The following is a 23277-nucleotide window of genomic DNA, read 5'->3' on the forward strand; positions in this document are numbered from 1 at the left end:
GCTTAATTGGCTCCTTCTTGTAGAGAGCATCACTGAACAGCAACTCTCTCCTCTCCTTCACGCCTTATTCTCTATCACACCACGTTACTATTCACATCATTTATAGCCTAAGTTCTCTCCCAGAATTTCTCACTGTTGCCTATCTTCCTAACAAGACCGTAAGCTCCACAAGGGCAGGGAACCCTCTCTGTGTTCCCAATACCTGGCACAGCATCTGCCACTGAGGAACAAATATTTGGTGATTGAGTCTGCTTTTTACTTTCTGCCTCATCAGTGGGTACAAGTTCCATTTTTTGACACATTGATTCCAAAATGGCTTGTTTTTTCTTTTTGTTTTCAATTTACTCAGCTCTGCAATACCTGGCTGAGAGACCTGGATTAGACTTTTGAGAAGGATGCGAAAGAGAAAGTGATGGCCTTGCTCAGTGTGCACCAGCCTGCCTTGCAGCAGCAGTTCACCACATTTTAAATGATGGAGGTTTGGCGAGGGAGATGAGCAGGATGGGAGACCCATTAGAAGAATGATACAGCATTCAGAGGAAGGTTAAAAATGAAGTATGCCTTATAAATAATAAAACATGTCCAACTGTGCATATTAAGTTGTAATTCGATCTCTGGCTTCTTCTGACATTGATAAAACACTCAAAGCCTCCCCCTCATGGCTTGTGATGCCACGAGTGACGAACCCCTCTCACTGGAATTTCTACCTTGTTATTCTGTACAAGCTGTTCTGTATTCTGCATGTGTGAAAAATGGGCGATGAGAGCCACATGGGATGAACTGGACAAGCCCAGATTTTGCTTAAATTGTGTTTAGCCAGTTATGAAGAGATGAAAGTATACTTATAAATGGGACATGAAAGGGCAATTAGAGCAGGAATAGTTTCTGGGTTCTGGGTGACACCTAGACGTTCAGTCAAGTGTAGAAAAGAAGTGAAGAGCTCAAGATGTCAGAAGCCAAGCATCCAGGTCATAGAGCTGCAGTTTTCCCCATTCAGCGCTTGTAATAGGGAAGGACAAATCCGGCTCCATATTAGATCTGTCTGTTTTACTTTAATCTTTGCATTCTATTGCTTTTGCTTTCAGTTAAGAATGTTGTCTATAGCATGCAGTATATAGGATAGGCCATTCTCAAGGCTGTGACCATTAAGAGTATGACACTTCCATTTGTAAGCTGCAAAACAGAGAATAACATGTCTTATTGGAGGTGTACAGGAATATCACAACCTGACCTACGTGGACAGCTGTAAAAACAGAGGATTCCTGCACCAAGAAATTTGCAAAAACCAACCACACTCCTCTCTCATGTTGCCTTTTAAAAAACCTTGCTGAAACCCTCTGGGATTTCATGGCACAAGCTACCCATCTCCTTGCATGTCCCTGCAATAAACCCTCCTCTACTCCAAACTCCAGTGTTTCAGTGTGTTCAGCCTCACCGTGTGTAGACACAAGAACTTGCATTTGGTAACATACTAACTTGGTGACCCACTTATTCTGAAAGAGGAAGTGCCTCCCCTCAGGAGCCAGAGTTTAGGGAGTGCCGCTCAGGTATCTGGGCAAGCAAGAAGGGGCTGCTCTGAGTTCCACCCGACAGCTTTCCAAACATACTTTTAAAACAGCCCTCATGGCAGAAATATCCCTGAATGATTCTCCCCATCTGATCAAGAGCATTCACTTCAATTCTCTTTTGAAAACTAGCCTTGCTGCTATTTGTTCCTCTGTCATCAGGCCTTCAGGTCCAGCTAAAGCCCAGGCCTGGGATCTGACTTGGCCAGGAGCATCTTCACTGCCCTGGAGAATAAAAAAGGGCCCTCCTTCCACCTATTCACCAGATTCCAAGATGCCTCCCAAGCCCCCTCTGGTTCCCACATAGCTGATTTATTCCCTGGGGAGCCATAGGTCACCTGCTGAAGCAACTAAACGTATCGGTCAGTTCTACCCCAAAGCACTTTGCTAAATCAGAGGAACAAAATCTCAGCTGCCTAAATATAGCAGTGGAGTATTTCTTCCTCCTCTCAACACTCCCACCTGCCCCTCACCGGTCACTTTCACTTCAGAATGTGTTTCATTGAAATCAAGATGAAGGATAGTCAAGAACAGGGTCAGGAATTAAAACAGGAAAGGAAGAGTGAGGGAAGAGAAGGAAGGAGGCAAACAAACACAATCCAGGACGAAAAGCCTGGACAGGTCAGTACACACGTTTCCCATCAGTTGGGCCAGCTGGGACCACCGCTCACCCCACGGTGGCTCCTGACACACAGGCAGATGGTTGTGCACAAGTGTTGCACAGTCAAAGGCAGCCCAGACTGGACATCCTGAAAGCTCAAGGTCAGTCTGTGTCCTTCATGCCTCAAAAACAGGAAAATCAGACTTTCATCTTGGAGTTTCCTACTTTTCAAATAACGCTCATTAAAAAATAAAGCAAGGGGGTGGGGCTGGAAGTGCACACACAAAAGCTTAACAAGAGTTTATCTTCTGAGTAACGGGGGAGCAGTTGGAAGGGGAGGACCTGGACCTTATACATTTTTATAAAAAGTGTTAGGGTAATAAGTAGTTTTCTTCTTCCTTTTGTGCTTTCTATATTTTCCTTAAGAAAGCATTTCCTTCCATAATTTTTAAATAAATAAACATTCTTCTAAAGAAAAGGAAAGATGTTTTCACAGGCATGATCACACTTAATCTTAACAACCCAGTGAGGTGAGCACCGTAGATGTGACTCAGGAATCAGGGTCATTCAGATTTGGGTTATGACCCCTCTTTTCACATCAATCCACTGCAGATCGTGAGCAAGAAGTTTAGCCTGTACGATGATAATAAAACCCAGTATGTCAAACTCCTAGGAGAATTATAGCAGATATGCTATATTAACCCTTATGAAAATGAAGACGTATGAGTAAGTACTCAGTAATTAGAAGTTATCAACATTATTGTTATTTTTTTTTAAGTTAAGAGATAAATCCTGAACAATATAGCAACACAGATAACAGCTGACGAAACCAAAACCAGACTCGTGTTCATTGTGTGGCCACTGTTTTGCAAGGAGTGAAACAAGACTGCCTATACTGTCAACCCTCGAGAGTTTCAGATTGGAACAAGGCATCCAGAGCATGCTCTAGAAACCTGCTCAGAGAGAAACCTCTGTGAGATCTCTACAGAGGTAGACATGGTCTGCCCAGCCCCGAATACTTCCCCATTCAACCCAAAGACCTTTTGGAAAAAATAATGCTGTTTAAAAATACTTGGAAGAAATAATACCTGTTTCTGATGGGCAGGAGCTTCCCTGGTGGCTCAGAGATGGTACAGAATCTGCCTGCCAATGCAGGAGACCCAGGTCCAATCCCTGGGTCAGGAAGATCCCCTGTAGAAGGGAATGGCAACCCACTCCAGTATTTTTGCCTGGAGAACTCCATGGACAGAGAAGCCTGGCGGGCTATAGTCCTTGGGGGTCACAAAGAGTGGGCAACCACCATGATGGCAGAGTCAGAGGCAAAGATTTGAAGGAAAAAACATTTATGCAGATGTCAGTCCCAACACTGACTCCCCATTGAAGATTTTTTAAAACATTTGTTTGGTTACTCATAAAAAGAAGCAACAAAAAAAGAGAGAGCTTGCCTATTCTCAAGCCTGCTCCCTGATGTGACATCAAAGCAAATCCAAAATGTACTGGTATTTCACTGCACTTTAGGGAACCCTTCATTGTTTTTATTTTAGAGAATATAAAAGTGAAAGTCACTCAGCTGTATCTGACTCTTTGTGAGCCCATGTACTATACAGTCCATGGAATTCTCCAGGCCAGAATACTGAAGTGGGTAGCCTTTCCCTTCTCCAGGGGATCTTCCCAACCCAGAGATCGAACCCAGGTCACCTGCATTGCTGACAGATTCTTTACCAGCTGAGCCACTAATTTTCTTGAACATCCACTACACCATTAAGATTGAGTGCTAAGTTTTCCGTATTCCAGGTTTTCTAGGTTTTTCTGTTCCAGTCTGGAATAGTTCTCAAAGCGGGTTCACACTGAGAGTGCCAGAAACAGACAGCAGAGGCAGTGTACGAAGTAAGATCTGGCTCTCTCCCTGCAACGAGTGGTGACCTCGGTCTTGGCGTGTTGTTATCCAGGATACAGAGCACATTCTTGTGCATTATTCCACACCATCCTCTCAACAGTCCAATAAAAAGCTAACATTATTAGCCCCATTTTTCAGCTAAAGAAACTGGAGGCTCAGCAAATTGAAGTGATTTTTCTCAAGGCCATCAGACAAGGAAGGAAAGATATAACTTGAACTCCATATCTGGCACCTCTCCCACTTCACCTCAAATGTTGTTTGTGCCTCTAATTCCCAGACAGAAGAGAGTTTTCCATTTCACCTCTCTAATCTCCTGGCACCGTGGCCGTCGCCCCCCCTTACACTCTCCCCTCCCAAACTGCAAAAGCTCAGGTAACAAGCCACAGCAGAATGCCCCGATGCTTGCTGGAGTTGTGACAATGCTGACAAAGTTCTTGGCAAGCCCTTCTCTATTCATGATCAATGGGACCGTAGCCAGGACAAGCCTTGCTGGCCCTGAGCTGATTTCGGCCATGAACGTGCACACGTAGTGTACATGTTCGTTTGTATGCGGAGCATAGAGGACAAAATAATTCTGCACCGTGTCCGTTTTTGTGCTGTTAAGGCGTATGGTTGCTTTGCAAGCAAAACAGTAGATCTTTTATTTGCCAGTGACATTCCACAAAGTGCTTATAATTCAGCGTTAGCTTATCAGCCATCCAATCTCCCACTCTAGGGAATGTGTCAACCATCAAAAGGAGCGGAGGAGGTGCGCTGCATCTTAATGGCTTTTATTTCATCAGACTTACTTTCTTAAGGGCATTTAATCAATGAGGACAAGTACTAGGCAGATTTTTAAATAAATGTGTCACTTTAGGTTAATCCACAGCACAGTTGAATGTATTTGTTTATGCAACTCCCAAATATGTCTCTCTGTTGCTCAGCAGAATTGATAATCTGTAAATCAAAACACGTTATAAGTACTTTTAAACTATCCCCTCAAGGAACAACTCTATTTGACCTGCCAGAATGGGAGATGTCCAGAAGTTTCAGGTACAAGGGTGCTGAATGTCAGAGCTACTCAGAATGCTTGAGTGAAACGCCAGTTCCATTTTCAACAAAGCTTTCTATTCATTCTTGCTTCCTTTCTTTCATTAACCAGGTGAATGATGTGATTTTAAAAAATGTATTGGGGATGACAAAGAGGCTGGTAAAAGATGGTAAGCGGGGAAGCAAAAAGGACTGCAGGAATTTTAATTTATTCTTGGGGCTATTATTAAATGCAGGAGTGAATAAAAATTAAAAGTAGACTAGAATGATACTGATGGGACTTGCATCATTTTGCATTGATTATACCAAAATACTGGCTTCTGTTTATTCTCTCTGCTTTTTGCATCTTTAATGTGGCCCAGACAAACAGAGAGGAGTTGTAATTGCATAAACTGAGGTCCCACGCCAAAGAAAAATTGCTTTTGCCATCCGTTATCAGCTATCTCAACTGTCAAAATATGATTGTCACATCAGCTGGAAGTATATTGGCCAGGCTGTGATGTGAATGCAGTTTTGTTATTTTAGATTGATTTTCTTAATGCTGGCCATAAGCGTGCCCATGTGCAGGCTTGCCAATCTTTTCAGTCCTTTTAACAAAGCTTGAACTGTGTTGACATTTGTCCCCAGGCAGCAGTGTCCATTCAGAGTAGGACCTCTGCTGAGGCTTTTGTTGGAAACAAATAATCTCTTTCTTCTTCCTTTCCTCTTTTTTTTCTTTCCTTTTCTTTAAACAAAGAATGTTTACCAAATAAGATCAAGACTGTATGATCCTTTTGACACTGCAGCTAACGAAAGCTATTAATATTCCAAGGGTTTGCTAGCAAGAATCTATTTAATGGTTTCAGGAATCATTCGAATCCCAGGTGCAGCCTTAACTACAGTTTTTTATAGATAGTAAAGGATATCCAGAGCTATGTGTGTGACATTGCAGAGGACATTGGAGGTTGATAAAAACTCACTGTATTATATATCTCTTTCTCTATTTCTATACTGATGGCCAAGGAGAAGATGGCATTCTTGAAACTGGGAAGAGTCATTAAACTGCTTGTGAATGACTATCAGAAGAAAAGATGATGTTCTTCATTTCATTTTAACTGAAAATCATGACATTTAAATAAGGACATGTAATCTCTCTGCAGGCCTAGTCAGGGCTCTGTGGGTTTTCCAAATGTTGCTTCTACTGCCATAAGGTGCCAGGACCTTGGAGTTTCAAAGACATCCGGGGAGAGAAACCCAGCCCTAAGTGCACCTATAAACATCCATAATAGCCAATTTACAACAGAGTCAAGTCAGAATGGATATTCATGTGCCAGCTTGTAGGACAATTCAGCCCTCAATCCCGAGACAAATTAAATTCATCCTTGTGCATCCTAGTGGTAACGTACAATTAGCTTTCAGAAATGGTCATATATTTTCTCATCCTATAGGAGCCTTTGGAAATTTCAAGGGTAACCTCTCCAGTCCCCTTAATGGTAATCTTAAGTGTATTTCTGCAAAGTTACATAAATCAAACCATTTGGTAAACTGTGTTATAACCTTTTTAAACATATCTCCCTGTTAGCTTTAACATCATTATATCCCATTGTGATGAAAATGGACCCTCTGTATCCAGCGATAATGAAAATAGCTCCTTTATGCAGTTTCTGCATGCAATTATCAAGGCTTTTCTCAGACTCCAGAGAAATCTAAGCTAATTGCATTGGGACTTTCCTACATTTCCATAAATTCTTTGTTAATTTTTCATGAGAAACTGTTATTGCAGTTGCCCTTAAAGTTGCCATTGTATTCAATCACAGAAAGAAGTCATTATGGAAACAGGGCGATTCGCCGGTGTTCACCAGACGTGGACTCCTTTTGATCCCTCTATTCTCAGGTAAGGTGGAGTTTTTTCTTCTCAATCTCTCTTTTTTTCTGGATACAAGCTTTTCTTCATCTGACTTTACTCAAAGCTCATCTTAAAGCTGTTCTCTGTGGTACACGACCTTGTCGTGATAGGGTATGAGTTGTGTTTGCTTTATCTGACAGTTGGCTCTGGAATTGCCTTTATACCTACTCATCGACCCCAAAGACAAAGAGCTCTCTTTTAAGTGATAGCAGAGGAACTGAAGAAGCCAAGTTTCCCGGGGAATGCTGTGAAACTTCCTCAGCTGTTACCTTTGATTTATTGATTGTTTTGAGCTCAGAGCCACAATTTCTGTAGCTTCCAGTAAGTGCTACCAAAAAACATGTCCAACACACAGAAGAAATTTTCAGAGATATTTTAGCCCGATTTTCTCCTGTGAGCTCCCCTGGGTCCCAGAGGATACTCTCTGGCACCACTAACAGAAGACAATATTCCCTCTCTTGTTGTTAGGCAGGGCTGGCTTCTCTGTAATCTGCCCAACCAGGTGCTCAAAACACCTGCAGAATAAGAGCACTAAATGTAAAGACAGTGACAGCAAAACAGAAAAGTTTAGTTTGAGTTCTTTTATCCAGAGTTCAGTTCAGTCCAGTTGCTCAGTCGTGTCCGACTCTTTGTGACCCCATGAATAGCAGCACGCCAGGGCTCCCTGTCCATCACCAACTCCCGGAGTTCACTCAGACTCACGTCCATTGAGTCAGTGATGCCATCCAACCATCTTATCCTCTGTCGTCCCCTTCTCCTCCTGCCCTCAATCTTTCCCAGCATCAGGGTCTTTTCAAATGAGTCAGCTCTCCGCATCAGGTGGCCAAAGTATTGATTGGAGTTTCAGCTTCAACGTCAGTCCTTCCAATGAAAACCCAGGACTGATCTCCTTTAGGATGGATTGGTTGGATCTCCTTGCAGTCCAAGGAACTCTCAAGGGTCTTCTCCAACACTACAGTTAGCAATCAGAAAATCTAAAAAAGTAGCTCTTTTATTAATAATTTCAGAATACATGCAAGAACTGTGTTTGACAGGTTTGCCTTCAATTTTTATTGCAAATCACACGGGAGATAAGTAACAATTCATCAATCTGTGCTCAAGATTTGTGCAGGTTATGGTATGTGGGCTCTACTTTGATTAAAATGACCTCAAAAAGAGTCATTCTTCCAACCTATAGTTCAAGGTAGGCTGAAAGTGGTATGGAGTACCTTGAGAGCTTACTAAGAGGTTGCATGTATCTTTGTTAATTAGAGTTTTGTCCAGATGTATCTTCAGAAATGGGACTGCTGGACCATATGGCAACTCTATTTTTAGTTTTTTAAGGAACTGCCATATGGTATTCCACAGTGGCTGTGCCAACTTACATTCCCAGCAGTGTGGGAGGGTTCCCTTTTCTCCACACCCTCTCCAGCATTTGTTATTTGTAGACTTTTTAATGATGGTCATTCTGACTGGTGTGAGGTGGTACCTCACTGTAGTTTTGACTAGCGTTTCTCAGTTAGTGATGCTGAGCATCTTTTCATGTGCTCACTGGTCATCCGTGTGTCTCCTTTGGAGAAATGTCTCTTTAGGTGTTCTGCCCGTTTATGGATTGGGTTGTCTGTTTTGTAGTTGTTGAGTTGTATAATGCTCTAACCTTGACATTACTTTGGGTCTTGGTCTTTATGAGGAAGTTACTCTGCCACTTTTAGCCTACTTTGAACTCAGCTTCGAATAACTGACTTCTAAGAAAAGCTCCTACATTCCCTGCAGTTTCTAAAACTGTTCTTAAACATAATGAAAAAGAACTTCGCTATATTTAGGGCAAACCACCCAGTGCCTGGAATATACAATTTATTTAGGCACACTAGTGGTGAGTGTAGCCCTGGCCTCCCATGTGCAACCTCAGAGCTGACCTCCCAAAGTATAACATGAACTAACTCTCCTGGACATGGGCTCTTAGCTGCAATCATTCCAGCAGCTCATGTGGGAAAACAGCCCATTTGTAAACACATATATCAACAAATGACCAAGTGGACATTCCCCAAGGACCAAAACCCAAACTGGGAGTGGTTCAGATGGTCTCTCTCATGGCAAACAGAATAAACAAACTTTTATGCAAGTGAAAATTAAATCCATTGCCTTCCAGAGTCATAAAAGCAAAATTCTTGCAGCCTGATGTCTCCCAGGAGTCCCCCCAAGGGGTGACTATTCATCAGAGAGGGCAGTAAGTATGTGTAAATTAAATGGGAACAAAGAGTAGTGGTATCTGGAATATTCTTAGTCTGTTTTCAGGGTATCTGAACATTTAACTTGGTATTGAGAAGTCAACTTGGGCTCTCTGGTGAAGACTACCAGGCCACTGGGGGCACTGAAGATGCTGTAGCATTTCATAGCTGCCCAAGCACAGAGCTATCTTCAGTCACACCCCTCTCCCATTCATAATTTGTGATTCAGTCCTATTGCATCTTCCAACATATGGGCATGAAAGTATTCCTTCCAGTAGTCTTATAAACTTGTTTTCCAGAAATTATTGTCCTTGACAGTGTAAAAGTTCCTCAGCGATACCACTTAACAATAAAAGTACAATGTCATTTGAAGATATTATTACAAATGAGCAAGGTCAGGCTCTGAAGCCACCATTATTTTCACATTTGAAAACTCGAAGTTGGGTGAGTTTAGAAGTACTCTAATTCAGATATGAGGGAAACCAATTATTGAACAGGAAGACTTTTTCCTTAGCAATGAAATTTATATGGAATAGTTACTCGCACCTCAGCATTCCCTTGTGTAATCCTCCTCAAAATATGATTTAAGAAGGAAGCACAATTCGCCTTTTAAAAAAAATTATTTAATTGAAGGATAATTGCTTTATGGAATTTTGTTGTTTTTTTTGTCAAAGAACCACATGAATCAGCTATAATCAGTATACATATGTCCCTCCCTTTTGAACCTCCCTCCCATCTCCCTGCCCATCCCACCCTCTAGGTTGTTACAGAGCCCTGGTCTGAGTTCCCTGAGTCATACAGCAAATTCCCATTGGCTGTCTATTTTACATATGGCATTGTAAATTTCCATGTTACTCTCTCCATACACCTCACCCTCTCTCTCCTCCCCTCCCCTCGCATCCCTAAGTCTGTTTCTCCATTGCTGTCCTGGAGGTAAATTCTTCAGTACCATCTTTCTAGATTCCATATAATTCCTCTTTTTCTTTCAGCAAGGACACAGAGATGCAGGTCTATGTGAATACCCTGAGACCATCACCCTTGAGACTGAGCCCAGTGATTCCATCAAGAATGTCAAAACCAAAATCCAAAATAAGGAGGGCATCCCTCCTGACCAGAAGCATCTGATTTTTGTGGGCAAACCATAGGAAAATGCAGAACTCTTGGACAACAACATCCATACAGAGTCCACTCTGCCCCTGACACTTCACCTACAGACAGCATCATGGACCCTTCCCATCGCCACCTCACCCAGAAATAAAACTATGACAAGACGATCAAGGGCTATGCTCACCCACAAACACATGCTGCCCCCATCTGTTCCTCCTTCTCCTGCAGGGTAGCCCTTCCTTGAAAAAAATGAGGAGGAGGAAGGGGTGGGGAGGAGGAGGGGGTGGCTGAGGAGGAAGGGAGAAGGGAAGGGGACGGTAATGGGGAGGAAAAAGAGGGGGCAGAAAGGACAGCAGCAGCAAAATACCCATTATACAGGTAATGAAACTGAAACTCAGGCAGGTCAAAGAAATCACCCAAGACAGCACAGTAAATAAACAGTCAGGATCCCAGTCTGCCTACCTCCAAAACTCCTTTTATCCTACTAGACCACATTCAAGATCAGCTCCTCCACACCCTTGACCTACAGCCTTGACGCATACTGGAAGAATTGTCCACATGGCTCTTTGGACTTCCACAATATTCTCTGTGAGTGTCTTCCATGGTACCTCTAATAGTTCATTGCAGTTTTTGTTTATGTACCTGGTAGACTGAGGTACTTGTGAGGTACTTGAAGACAGGTGTCTTGCACTGTTCACCTTTGTATTCCTGACATTTACCCCCATGCCTGTCACAGAGGCACACTTATTACACACTTTACTATAATAACAAAGGCACACTTTATTGCCCAATAAAGAAATATAGATACTCAAATACTCACAAGAAGATTAAAGAAAGTGTTGCTCAAATTAAAAAAATGAAATTTTATTTAGCTATCAGTTTGGTCAATATGAAAACATTTTCTAATACTGTATTTTCTGGGATGGGGAAAACAAAGACTTTGAAATTGTGTTGGATGGTATAAAACTCAATGCAATTTTCAGCAAAGGGAGCTATAAACAAGGTGAAAAGACAACCCTCAGAATGGGAAAAAAATAATAGGAAATGAAACTGACAAGGATTAATTAAATATACAAGCTGCTCATACAACTCAATACCAGAAAAACAACCCAATCAAAAAGTGGGGAAAAGACCTAAATAGACATTTCACCAAAGAAGACATACAGATGGCTAATAAACACAAGAAAAGATGCTACCATTGCTCATTATTAGAGAAATGCAAGTCAAAACTATAATGAGATATCACTTCATACCAGTCAGAATGGTCATTACCAAAAAATCTACAAACTATAAATGATGGAGAGGGTATGGAGAAAAGAGAATCCTCTTACACTTTTGGTGGGAATGTAAATTGATACAGTCACTATGGAAAACAGTATGGAGATTGCTTTAAAAACTAGGAATAAAACCACCATTGTGACCCAGCAATCCCACTACTAGGCATATACCCTGAGGAAGCCAAAATTGAAAAGGACACATGTATCCCAATGTTCACTGTTCTATTTACAATACCTAGGACATGGAAGCAATCTAGATGTCCATCAACAGTTGAATAAAAAAACTGGTACATGAACACAATGGAAAATATACTCAGCCATAAAAAGGAATACATTTGAGTCAGTCCTAATGAGATGGATGAACCTTGAATCTATTACACAGAGTGAAGTCAGAAAGAGAGAAACAAATTTTGTATACTAAAGCATATATACGGAATCTAGAAAGATGGTACTGATGAACCTATTTGCGGGGCAGTAACAGAGACACAGACATTGAGAACAGATTTATGGACTTGGCTGGTGGGTGGGAGGGGGAGGAGAGGGTGGGATGTATGGAGAGAGTAACATGGAAACATACATTACAATATGTAAGTAGACAGTCAATGGGAATTTGCTGTATGACTCAGGGAACTCAAACCAGGGCTCGGTAACAATCTAGAAGGGTGGGATGGGAAGGGAGGCTCAAGTAGGAGGGGACGTGGGTAAACCTATGGCTGATTCATGTTGATGTTTGGTAGAAACCAACACAACACTGTAAAGCAATTATCCTTCAGTTAAAAATAAATCAATTGAAAAAAAACCTGTATAAACTGTCTTGAGTACTAACGGCTGGAACAGTTCTCAGAGCTTTCTTAGATGCTCTTCTCCATTTATAAACCCATTTATAAACCCTCAAATTTGGCTTGAATGAAATTTTCCAATTCTTTTTAGGTCAATTGATTAATTTTTCATCTAGTAGATTTCAATGTTTCCACGATGACAGTGGTTCTGTTTGCTTTCTAGCTGAGAAAGTTAAGGGAAGCAGATCTTTCTAAATTAGGATGACCAACCCACCCTGGCTGAAGCTCTGAGGCTCTGCATCCCCCCACTGGCTACCCTATAACTCTACCAACTTCCCTGATCCTCCCTAGGCTTCCCCAGTAGCTCAGCGGCAAAAGAATCCACCTGTAATACAGAAGACGGAATTCAATCTCTAGGTGGGAGAAGGGCAGGGCAATCCACTCCAGTATCCTTGCATGGAGAATCCCATGGACAGAGGAGCCTGGCGGGCTACAGTCCATGGGGTCGCAAAGAGTCAGACATGACTAGACAACTGAGCATGCACCCAAGGCTCTTCTCCCGCCAAACCCAGCTTCCCTCAGCTAATTCTGGCCCTTCTCTGAAGGTGGTTTTCCCAGGAGAAGGTAGACCTGGCCCACTTAGACCTCACCCAGTCAGGCAGCCTTTTCCAGCAGGGAAGGCACACAGCAGAGTGCCCCGGGCCTCGTTTGCATGTCAATGCCCTTTTCCTTTGCCTGGATTTCACCATTAGCTATGTGATTAGTGTTGCCGGTGAACGTGTGCTGTTTTCTTTGCTTTGCTATCTGTCACCTCGGATGGTGAGGGTTAGACAAACAGTTCCGTGAACTGGTTAAAGGAAAATTACCCTTGCCCAAACAAGTCAGGTCTGGATCTTCTCATCCTGAGGGCTGAAGATAAAGAGATTGGACCTTGGCCTATGAATCCAAATCCAGTGTCTATTGAGAGACTGAAAGTGAATTCACTGTTCCTTAAAAGTGGGCAACAAATTACATGGAGAAAAGGGCTTTGTTGAGGTTTATGTTTCAGCCCCTCACAAGCCTCGCTTTCATGCATTCTGACCGTCCAGGTCAGCAACCAGAGAGTGCCTCGCTGCACAGCTGGGCTCGGCGTCGCTCTCCTGGGTGAATGCAGGCCAGGCCGGCCTATTACTCCCTCTCCCTCCAAACAGCAGTCAGCATTCAGAACAGACAATTGGCTCTTTGAAAATCCACTGGAAGCTAGCATTCCTGTGCCTCCAGTCGGGGGGAGAAAGAATCTGGGAGCGGGGAGGGGGGACTTTTCACCCATTAAAACATCCATCATGCAGCCCTCCTTCCCTACAGCGGCATCTCCCAGGAATGCAAAGCGGTCCAAGCAAAGGGTGTAAACAGCGGCCCGCTCAGGATCCGGCAACATCTCTAAAAACTCTTTGCGTTCTCCCACTCTACACCCCAGCTGGGTAAAAATGAAGTGTCCTGTGCCTCCATGTTCATGACCCTCGTTCCTTTCTGTGTTGACTAGGAATTTCCTCTGCTGCTATGCAAGAATGGCTCTTTACTTAAAGACACTGCATTATGTTAAGCAGACGGTCTGTCATTACTTAGCGGCCACAGAATACTGCGGATGTAGTCCTGTTGTTTTTATTAGAGGGGTTGTCAGGATCTGTAATTCACACATCATTAACTGCTTCATTAAGACAGCAGCCTGTGGGCCCTAAAACTTGCAGCAGTTTGAAGTCCATACAAGTAAACACTCTCCTTGTCTGAGCCAGGGAGGCAGTCCCAGCCCCCCACCACCTAAGGCCTGTGGAAGTGTCTCAAGAAGAGCTGTTTTCTAGGGGGAAAAAAGTTTTCTTCTAACCCTGGAGCATAAATGTGTAAAACATATTCACTTAAAACTGATTTGATTTAAGTTAAAAGCATTACTTTGCAATGAGCTGCGCAATCCCACATCATCCATCAAAATAAAGCCATCACAGGCGGCAATGTGTAGTTACTTAAGCATTTTCATATGCCATAGCCTTTTTACTGGAATAAAAAGCAAGACTATGGAAACACACAGAGGGGAAAACATCCAAAAACTTGTACATGGCCCATGACATGGGCATTCCTCTAACATGGATTTTTCTAAGCATCGTTTGTGTAAACAACGGAACCAAACCCTGTTTTCTTTCATAACGCATGTTTTCTCAGCAGTAGTCTGCAGATCTTGAAATGCAGTGTGGGGGCTCTGGTTTCCTAGTGAAATCATATGGTTGGTCTGTTTCCTCAAAATAAATGTTCCATATGGAACCAGCCTTGGGTCAAACTAGAAAACAGCTGAAGACCCCTTTGAGGCAACACAGCCGTGGAATAGACCAGTGTTTTTTCAAACTCAGTCCTGATGATTTCTTCGGATCCTTTCCATTTGGTTCTATATAGTGGGCCTCCTCTGAAATTTTGTTTGAAGAAAGGATTCTGTGACTAAAATAAGTTGGAAACACTGTGATTGAACCTTCTTAATTTTTGACCTCATCAAAACTTTCCCATCCTTCCTGCCATTTTCCGAAGAGCTCTGCTAAATAACTGACAAAGAAACCTACACTACAAAAGAGCTAACCCGAAGGGGTTCAAACAGAATGTGTTCATGCTTTCAGGATAGCATTTGCATTTTTACTGAGGTCTCCAACCTCCTAAGCAAGAGGAGTTAAGTACAAACTTCAGGCTCATCAGCCCATGGCAGAGCTACTTGGCAGAACGTTCTTGCCATAGGAAAAGGGTATCGAAGAGGCCTGCCCAGTGCTTGAAACTGTACCAACGTAGCAGTTGCTTAAGTAATAATTCTCCAGGTGAGGTACCCAGACCAGACACATCAGCATCTCCTGGCAATTTGTTAGAAATGCAAATTCTGTCTCCACCCCAGATTCATTAAACCAGAAATTTTGAGACTGGGGCCCAGGGTTTAAACCAGCCCTGCAAGTGATTTTCATGCATGCCCAAGTTTGAGAGCCACCTACCTATTGTTATAAGTTGGATTTTCCAAAAACAGAGCCTGAGATGGAGATTCCTTTGAGAGTGATGTTAAAATCATGTTCTCAGGAGAGACTTTAAAAAAAGGGTGGAGCAAGATAAGGAAAGGGAAGGAGCCAGGCAAGCAAGTGAGCTCAGGGAAAGTCTTGTTTTGGCCAGATTGACAAGAAGAGGGCTTTGGAACACAAGCTACACAATAGTCATCACCTCTTAAGGTAAGGGGTCTTCCCGGGTGGCGCCAGTGGTAAAGAACCCACCTGCCAATGCAGGAGACCTAAGATACACAGGATCAATCCCTGGGTCAGGGAGATCCCCTGGAGAAGGAAACGGCAACCCACTCCAGTATTCTTGCCTGGGAAATCCCATGGACAGAAGAGCCTGGTGACTGCAGTCTATGGGGTCCCACAGAGTCGGACATGACTGAAGCAACTTAGCACACAAGCCAAGGAGATGGTGAGGGACGGGAGGTCTGGCAGGCTGCAGTCCATGGTGGTGCAAAGAGTTGGACATAACTGGGCGACTGAACAATACTATTTAGAGTCACATGGATTATGGACCCCTTTGCAATGACTTCTATTTCCCCTACTGTATCGCTAGAGGTAAGTGGCTCTGAGATCAAGAATCACTGCTATAAAGGATATGTTTATCTTTGGGATCTTTTAAATAAAAAATGTGCTAAAATTTCAACGTCCCTTTCCACTGCTACAGAGTTACAAGCTATAGTAATCTCACCAGAAAATGGAGTTTGTAATCACCATTCTCCTGTTATGCTTTCTTGCTTCTCAGTGAAGCACAAGTTTTTATCCCAGTGGGGCACATAAGCCCAGGGTCTTCTGTGCCAAATAAAATTGTACATGGCAAAAAAAAAAAAAGGCTATTTCTGTAATGACGATAATTAGATTGACTTTCATCTTGAATGAAATTTGAATTTAACGCATTTGAGGTGAAGAAAATCCATTCAGATAAATTAGAATCCATGTTGGAATTATTGTTTCAGAATGACCTTCCAGCTTTCAGAAATGCTCTTGGCGCTAACCCCACCACATCTGTCACTGTTCAGCCTTCTACTGAGATCAAATCTGACTGAATTGCCAGAGTTGAGCTTGAGGTTTCTGGGCGGTTTACTCCATTTCTCTGGCATTTTCCCACCCTTCTATTTCTGCGTTTTAGGTTTTTATCCTTGAACTGGGCTGTTTTGGAGATACTCCGCTTTTATCCAGAGACCAAAAATAAAACTATGGGAACACCTCCAGGCCACATGTCATCAGGTTTCACCTTGTCACTGTTACAGTCACTCTGGTCCAGAAGGAGATATAGGGAAAACTGTATGTTTTATGGGACTGCACACACACAAATATGTTAAATAAAATGGATGATGTTGTATTGCACACTTTGATATTAACCTAACAGGGCCAGGAAGAGTTTAATTGATTGATGATGTGTTCAAGATCCATTTGAATTGTGCTAAGCTCATTCATTTTAGTTCTGCTGACAACCTGAACACCATATTTGTTAGCATAAAGTCAATCTCTGGGTAAATGTACTGTCAGCAGTGATACTGTACAGTCTTCAGAGGCAAGATGCAAAAACTTCTACCAATTTTTTAAGTAAATAAAGCCAAATTTAAAAACTTTCAAAAGCCTTTGGCTCCAGCTCCTGTTGTCAAGAGTAGATGACTGGCACAGGTATCTTTCTCTTTCATCAGTTTGTGGCTGGTCAGTGTTATCATAGTCTCTGGGGGAACCACAACTCTGAATATTTCTTTTAAAGTCTAGTGATTTCTTAGCAGGGTGTGGGGGAAGGCTCTAATCAGGCAAAAAAAATATCTCTTGTGACAATAAAATGCAGCTAATGACTTCAGTTTGACTCTTTTATATATAGGTCACAAATTACGATACAGCCTAGCTATAATTCATCAAAATAGACAGGCTACAAAATTGCAACTGGTGCAAAGATATCATTAACCTTCATTTACAAACAATGACTATGTTGCCATCTCCCTGAATCACCTCAAGTCATTCTATTTTATTTTCATGAGTTGGCCTTTCATCTTCTACTGATACATTTTTGCTGTGCAAAGTCTGACAAGAGGAGATTACTGAGAGTCTCTTTATTTTTCTTTTAAAGAGCCTCCTGGATGACTACTGTATTTGCTCATCAGAAAATGGAGTATGAGAATATTTTAATATTTGCCTCTCTAAGGGCCTCATAAAAAGAAATTGAGCTACTCTCCAACTCCCTACCTGCCCCCTGAACATTGCCACACACATACAGTCTTACACTGTCCTCAGCCTTAACCTAGAAATATCATTCCTAGAAGGAATAAATTTAATTAAGCCTAGTGACATTAGTTATGTGGCTCTTTGCCTAGGATTAGCAGCCAGGGAACATGTTAGTTCTGATTTCTGATATGATTACTGATTCATCCATAGTAATATAGTAAACCAAAGAGTTTACTGTATTTTTAGAATGTAGGAAATGTGACTTGATATCCCTAAATATCAACTAGCAGCTCTGGGCTTAATAACTGCTGCTTTTGATATCTAGTTATGTTGATTTTCTGGTGGCCCAAATGGTAAAAGCGTCTGCCTACAAAGCAGGAGACCTGGGTTCGATCCCTGGGTTGGGAAGATCCCCTGGAGAAGGAAATGGCAACCCACTCCAGTATTCTTGTCTGGAAAATCCCATGGACGGAGAAGCCTGGTGGGCTACAATCCATGGGGTCGCAAAGAGTCAGACACAACTGAGTGACTTCACTTTCTTTTCTTTATGTTGATTTTGAAATATGTTTCAATATGCTCAGCAATTGCATAAAGATACTTGATGAGAAAAATCAAGGAAGTACTCCAGAACTATATAAAACAGTAACATGTAACATGTCTGCTTTATACCGACAAGGAAGGGATCACCTGAGCCAAGTTTGCACATTTCAAAGAAGACTTATAGATTCTGATACCTCAAAGAATTATTCTTTCAGTAAGGCTTTTTTTGGGAACAGGCTTCCCTGGTGGATCAGTGGTAAAGAATATGCCTGTCAGTGCAGGAGATCAGGTTCTACTCCTAGGTAAGGATGATCTCCTGGAGAAGGAAACAGCAATCCACTCCAGTACTTTTGGCCTGAAAAATTCCATAGAGAAGAGGAGCCTGGCAGGCTACAATCCATCCATGAGGTAGCAAAAGAGTAGGACAGGACTTAGCAATTACACAAGAGCTATTTTTATACTTAGTATAACGTAACTTTATAGACACTATAAGAAACGTATCAAGCAGAAAACAGGAATACCTCTATCATTGTCCTATGTGTTTTACTCCCTAACAAGCAAACTCCTTGGCATGTTTAAGTTTGAATCTTAATATATATATTTTTATGACAGATACACTGTTTGATTCAATGTTATATTCAAAATGAGTTCTCCAAAAGAAGTTTTTGACTGACTGGATCCTGATTTTGACACTTCTGAGACCAGATGACACACTTAGACCTCTTCCTGCTTCAAATTCTTTAAAACTTAGCAGGGACAACCCTGTGTAGAACAGCTCTAGCAGTATTTTGAGTTGATGCATACAAAGCAATTTTAACAACTTGGGAAAATGCTCATTAAATAATGTTATTCAATGATGAGGCTTCCCTGGTGGCTCAGATGGTAAAGTGTCTGCCTGCAATGCGGAAGACTCGAGTTCAGTCCCTGGGTTGGGAAGATCCCCTGGAGAAGGAAATGGCAACCCACTCCAGTACTCTTGCCTGGAAAATTCCATGGACTGAGGAGCCTGGTAGGGGGGTCCATGGGGTCGCAAAGAGTCAGACAAGACTGAGCAACTTCACTTTCACTTTCACAATGATGTCACAATGCAAAACTATTTCCTTACAAGTCTGTTTATTTGCAAACCCATTCAATTTTCCAACCCATTCTTACTGCCCCATCGAACCTGGAGAAACAGTACAGAGCTCTGCTTGCTGAGGGGTCATCAATGATCTGATTTAAGGGAGTCAATTATATTTTCTATTACTGGAATATTTTTTCTAATTCTTTGTAAAAATTTTAAAATTCACACACCTTTTTGTATGCAAATTGACATTCTTTTTAGTGTGAGATGGCTGGATGGCATCACCAACTCGATGGACATGAGTTTGGGTAAACTCTGGGAGCTGGTGATGGACAGGGAGGCCTGGCATGCTGCGATTCATGGGGTCACAAAGAGTCGGACACGACTGAGCTGAACTGAACTTAGTGTACAATTCTATACATTTTGACAAATGCATAAAGCCATGTTGCTACCACCATAATCAGAATATGGAACATTTTAGGTTCACCCCCCGTGACCCTAAAAAAATTTTCTTACACTACTTCTTGGTAGCCAAACAATGTCACCCCTACCTGGCCAGGTACTAGCTGCTCCAGAAAGTAACTAAAAACAGTGTTTCTACTGTTTCCGTAAGATGAAAGTGTTCACACACACAATATTAGTTAATAGTAACTCAAAGAGTTTGAGCACAGACCCCATGCTGCAGTCCAAGGAGTTGCAGAGAGTCGGACACAACCAAGCGACTGGACAACTCAGAGAATTATAGTTATTCTATTTTCAATTCTTTCTCAGCTCTTCCAAAGAAATTAAGGGGAAAAAAATTATTTTGGCACAAGAATACCCTTCTCTCCTCCTTAAAACTAACATCTCCTTTTTAAGAAAAAGAGACCAGGCTTTAAGCACAGATCCTTTTTAGCCTTGAGAATCTAAAAACTGTTGTTTCATCTTCACAGTTTTTGTGTTGAGTCTATTTTTGGCATGTGATATCCTGTTTCTTTTTATAACACATTTAGTTAAATAAAAAGGTAAGTGGGCTCCTCTCTCTTTTTTTTTTTTTTTCCTTTCTTAAGACTTAGCAAATTTTGGAAAGGTGGATTCACAAACGACTCAAGTGTGGGAAACTGTACTCCAAAAGCCATTCTTGCTAAAATTATTTCTCTCTAAACCCTGGTGACTGCCTTTGGCCTGGAGTTTGAACACAATCAATGGCTCAAAGGTGGGCAAGTTAGCCCTAGTCCTCGGGGGAGATGGGGACACTGAGAGGAGATGGTGGGGACACTGAGCCTGAAGAAAAAAAACAAACCCTTGAGTTTCACAAACACACAGTCCTCCATGAATCACCTCCAACACCAAGGCAAGCCTCCCACACCCATGCCTCGGATCATTACCCTGCTTTCTTCCAAGAAAAGATACTCAGTGGAAGGGGCAGGTCATATGACTCATTCTAGACCCAACAGCATTCCAAAACTTGGACCTCACTTTTGTTAAACATGATCCAACAAATCCAAGCTCATTATTTCTATTTATCTTTGAGCTATGCAGAAAACAGAGATGACAGCCACAATTTTCTCTTAAATGTTATCAGAAACCAATCTAAATTTCTGATCTTTGGGATTCCAGGAGAAATCAAACCAAGGAGATTATATGATGCACTGCCAGGAATGTACCTAAGAAATAATTATAGTGAAATTCTCTTTTTCTCTGTTACTATTCATTGCCAAGCACTCTATCAGCAAGCAGGTAAGCAAGTGACCCTGATCTTTCAATTTTTAGATGCTAAGGGATAAGATAAAACAATAGATTCCTATTTGGGGAGAAGTGGGCTCTTGTTTTTGTGATAAACCAAATAGTGCATTGGCTAAGTCCTGCTATCATTTGATAAGGAAACAGCAGAGACGGATGGTTGAGGACAGAATTCCAAGAGATTTCTTTTAAAACAGAGTTGGTAGGAGAAAAAACATAATAGACATAAAGTGAATTATCGTTCCAAATGTTACTAATGACATCCACAAGAAACTAGGATTAGGTCAAAAAATAAATGAGGAGGATTATGGCAAGAAGACTAGGAATGAAGTCATTCAGCCTAACTATTGTCGGGTCAAGATGATCAGAGCTGGGACTTCCCTGGAGGTCTACTAGTAGGGGGCCCAGATTTGATCTTTGGTCAGGGAACTAGACCCCAGTCTGTCCTCAACTAAAAGAGCCTCCTGGGCTGCAACTAAGACCTGGCACAGCCAAACAGATAATAAATATTTTTTAAAAAGATTATAGGAGCTAAGACATAATACCATAAATCACTTAATCACACAGGAAGATGATTAATTAATACATTTTTGATTACCTAATACCTATGTTCAGATGTATCAAAATTGGTACAGACAATTCTTCAAACCAACCTCTTAGACATTACATTAGTGGCAGACTCTAGAAGGTTTCTAAGAATAAGGCCAGTAGAACCCACAGTCGCAATCCTGTCTTTTCTCCCCATGTCCTGCTAGGTAACACCCCTGACGTCGACAAAACAGACAAAGCAGAAATGGACTGCTGCCAGCCGCTTTGACATTGTGCATTTTACATTTTCAATAAAAACCATGTTCTCATGACTTTTAGAAAATATATTCACATGCCACATGTGAATATGTTAGAAATCAATCAAAATCTTATTTATTCAAAATATAGCAATAGAAAACTTCTTTGTTATTAATAAAGCTGAATTACAATTCTAGATTGACTGCGTTCAAATATCACCCATATTATAAAAATAAAGTGCTTATTAACAGCAAATTCAACAGAGTTAAACTGGCAGTTGCTTATATAACGTAACAAATTCATCCCAAAGTCCTAAGTCATGCACCATATTTTGAAATTCCTCTTCAGTAAAAATTCAAAATCACACATGACAGAGTTTCACACTGCCAAGATCTGATTCAATAAGTGCTACTTAATAAGAGTGCTAGATTTTCATAAAATTTATGATAAAAGAATTTTACATTAGTATTTACGGCAAACTATGCAACCAGGCAACAGATGCAGATATATGTGCATACCCAAGATTATAAGCAACCAAAACTAAATCTCGGTCTTTTTTAATACATTTGCAGACATAGCCTTATTGATGTGTTCGGATCTCACAATTGTTGATTTCACAGCTAGAAGTTACCTTGAAGTTCAGGGTGCCTGAGAAAGCTGAAATCCAGATAAGTTTACTAACTGCACCTGTGGTCAAACATCCGAGCCGGTGTGCTCCATACCACCTTACCTGACTTTGAGTAGAGTTCTCAGTTTTTCTAAGAAGCTGTAGGACACAGCACAGCTATTGTACCCACCTCAGCAAGCTCTTTGGAGGAGAGCACGAAGGCACAACGTGTAGAGCCTGCAGCAGGGCCAGGCACCCAGGGCAGGCTCGCCAAGCGTGGGCAGCCTTCCGCAGTCTCATCCACCACAGCTGCACGACCCTAGGAGGGAGAATGAGGACCCAACCAAGACCAACCAGCTAGCAAGTGGGAGAGCTCGGGCTGGACTCAGGTGTCCTGAATTTTCATCCCATGCTTTTGCCACTTAACCACAGCTGCCCCTAATGTTTCCTCCAGTTAAAGATCAAGCTTGTAAAAGATGGATGAAGATGGTCATCCCCGGGGCTTCTGCTCAGTGAAGCCACAGGAACCACGTGTGATTGAGACAAAATCACCCTGGAACGGGGTGTGGAAGCCAGCAAGAGAAATTCCTCCTGTGTTCCATTAGTTTAATTATGACACAGTTAAATAGACTCTGAAAAATTTCAAACCTGGGAACACGTGCCCACAAAGACACCCAGGGCCTGGCAGTGGCTCTGACTCGCATTCCTGAGTCAGGTGCCAAGCAGAGCTCCAGCACCAGCACACAAGCCACTTTTGTTTAGAATACCTCAAAAAGCCAGCCAAGAGGCAAATGTGGACATCTGTGCTAGACTGTGGCTGTCCTGTTTTTTCAGTCTAATCTGTCAAGATAACCATTTCCCCATTCTCTTAAACAAACACAGACTTCCTTGTTTAAACACTATAACAGGTCTAACAGAACACACAGCTTTTAATCATTCTGCGTTAAGTACACTGGCAAGAGTCTGAGAAAAGAATCAAAA

The sequence above is a fragment of the Oryx dammah genome, unplaced genomic scaffold, assembly GCF_014754425.2.
Source record: "Oryx dammah isolate SB20612 unplaced genomic scaffold, SCBI_Odam_1.1 HiC_scaffold_5, whole genome shotgun sequence".
Taxonomy (NCBI): Eukaryota; Metazoa; Chordata; class Mammalia; order Artiodactyla; family Bovidae; genus Oryx; species Oryx dammah.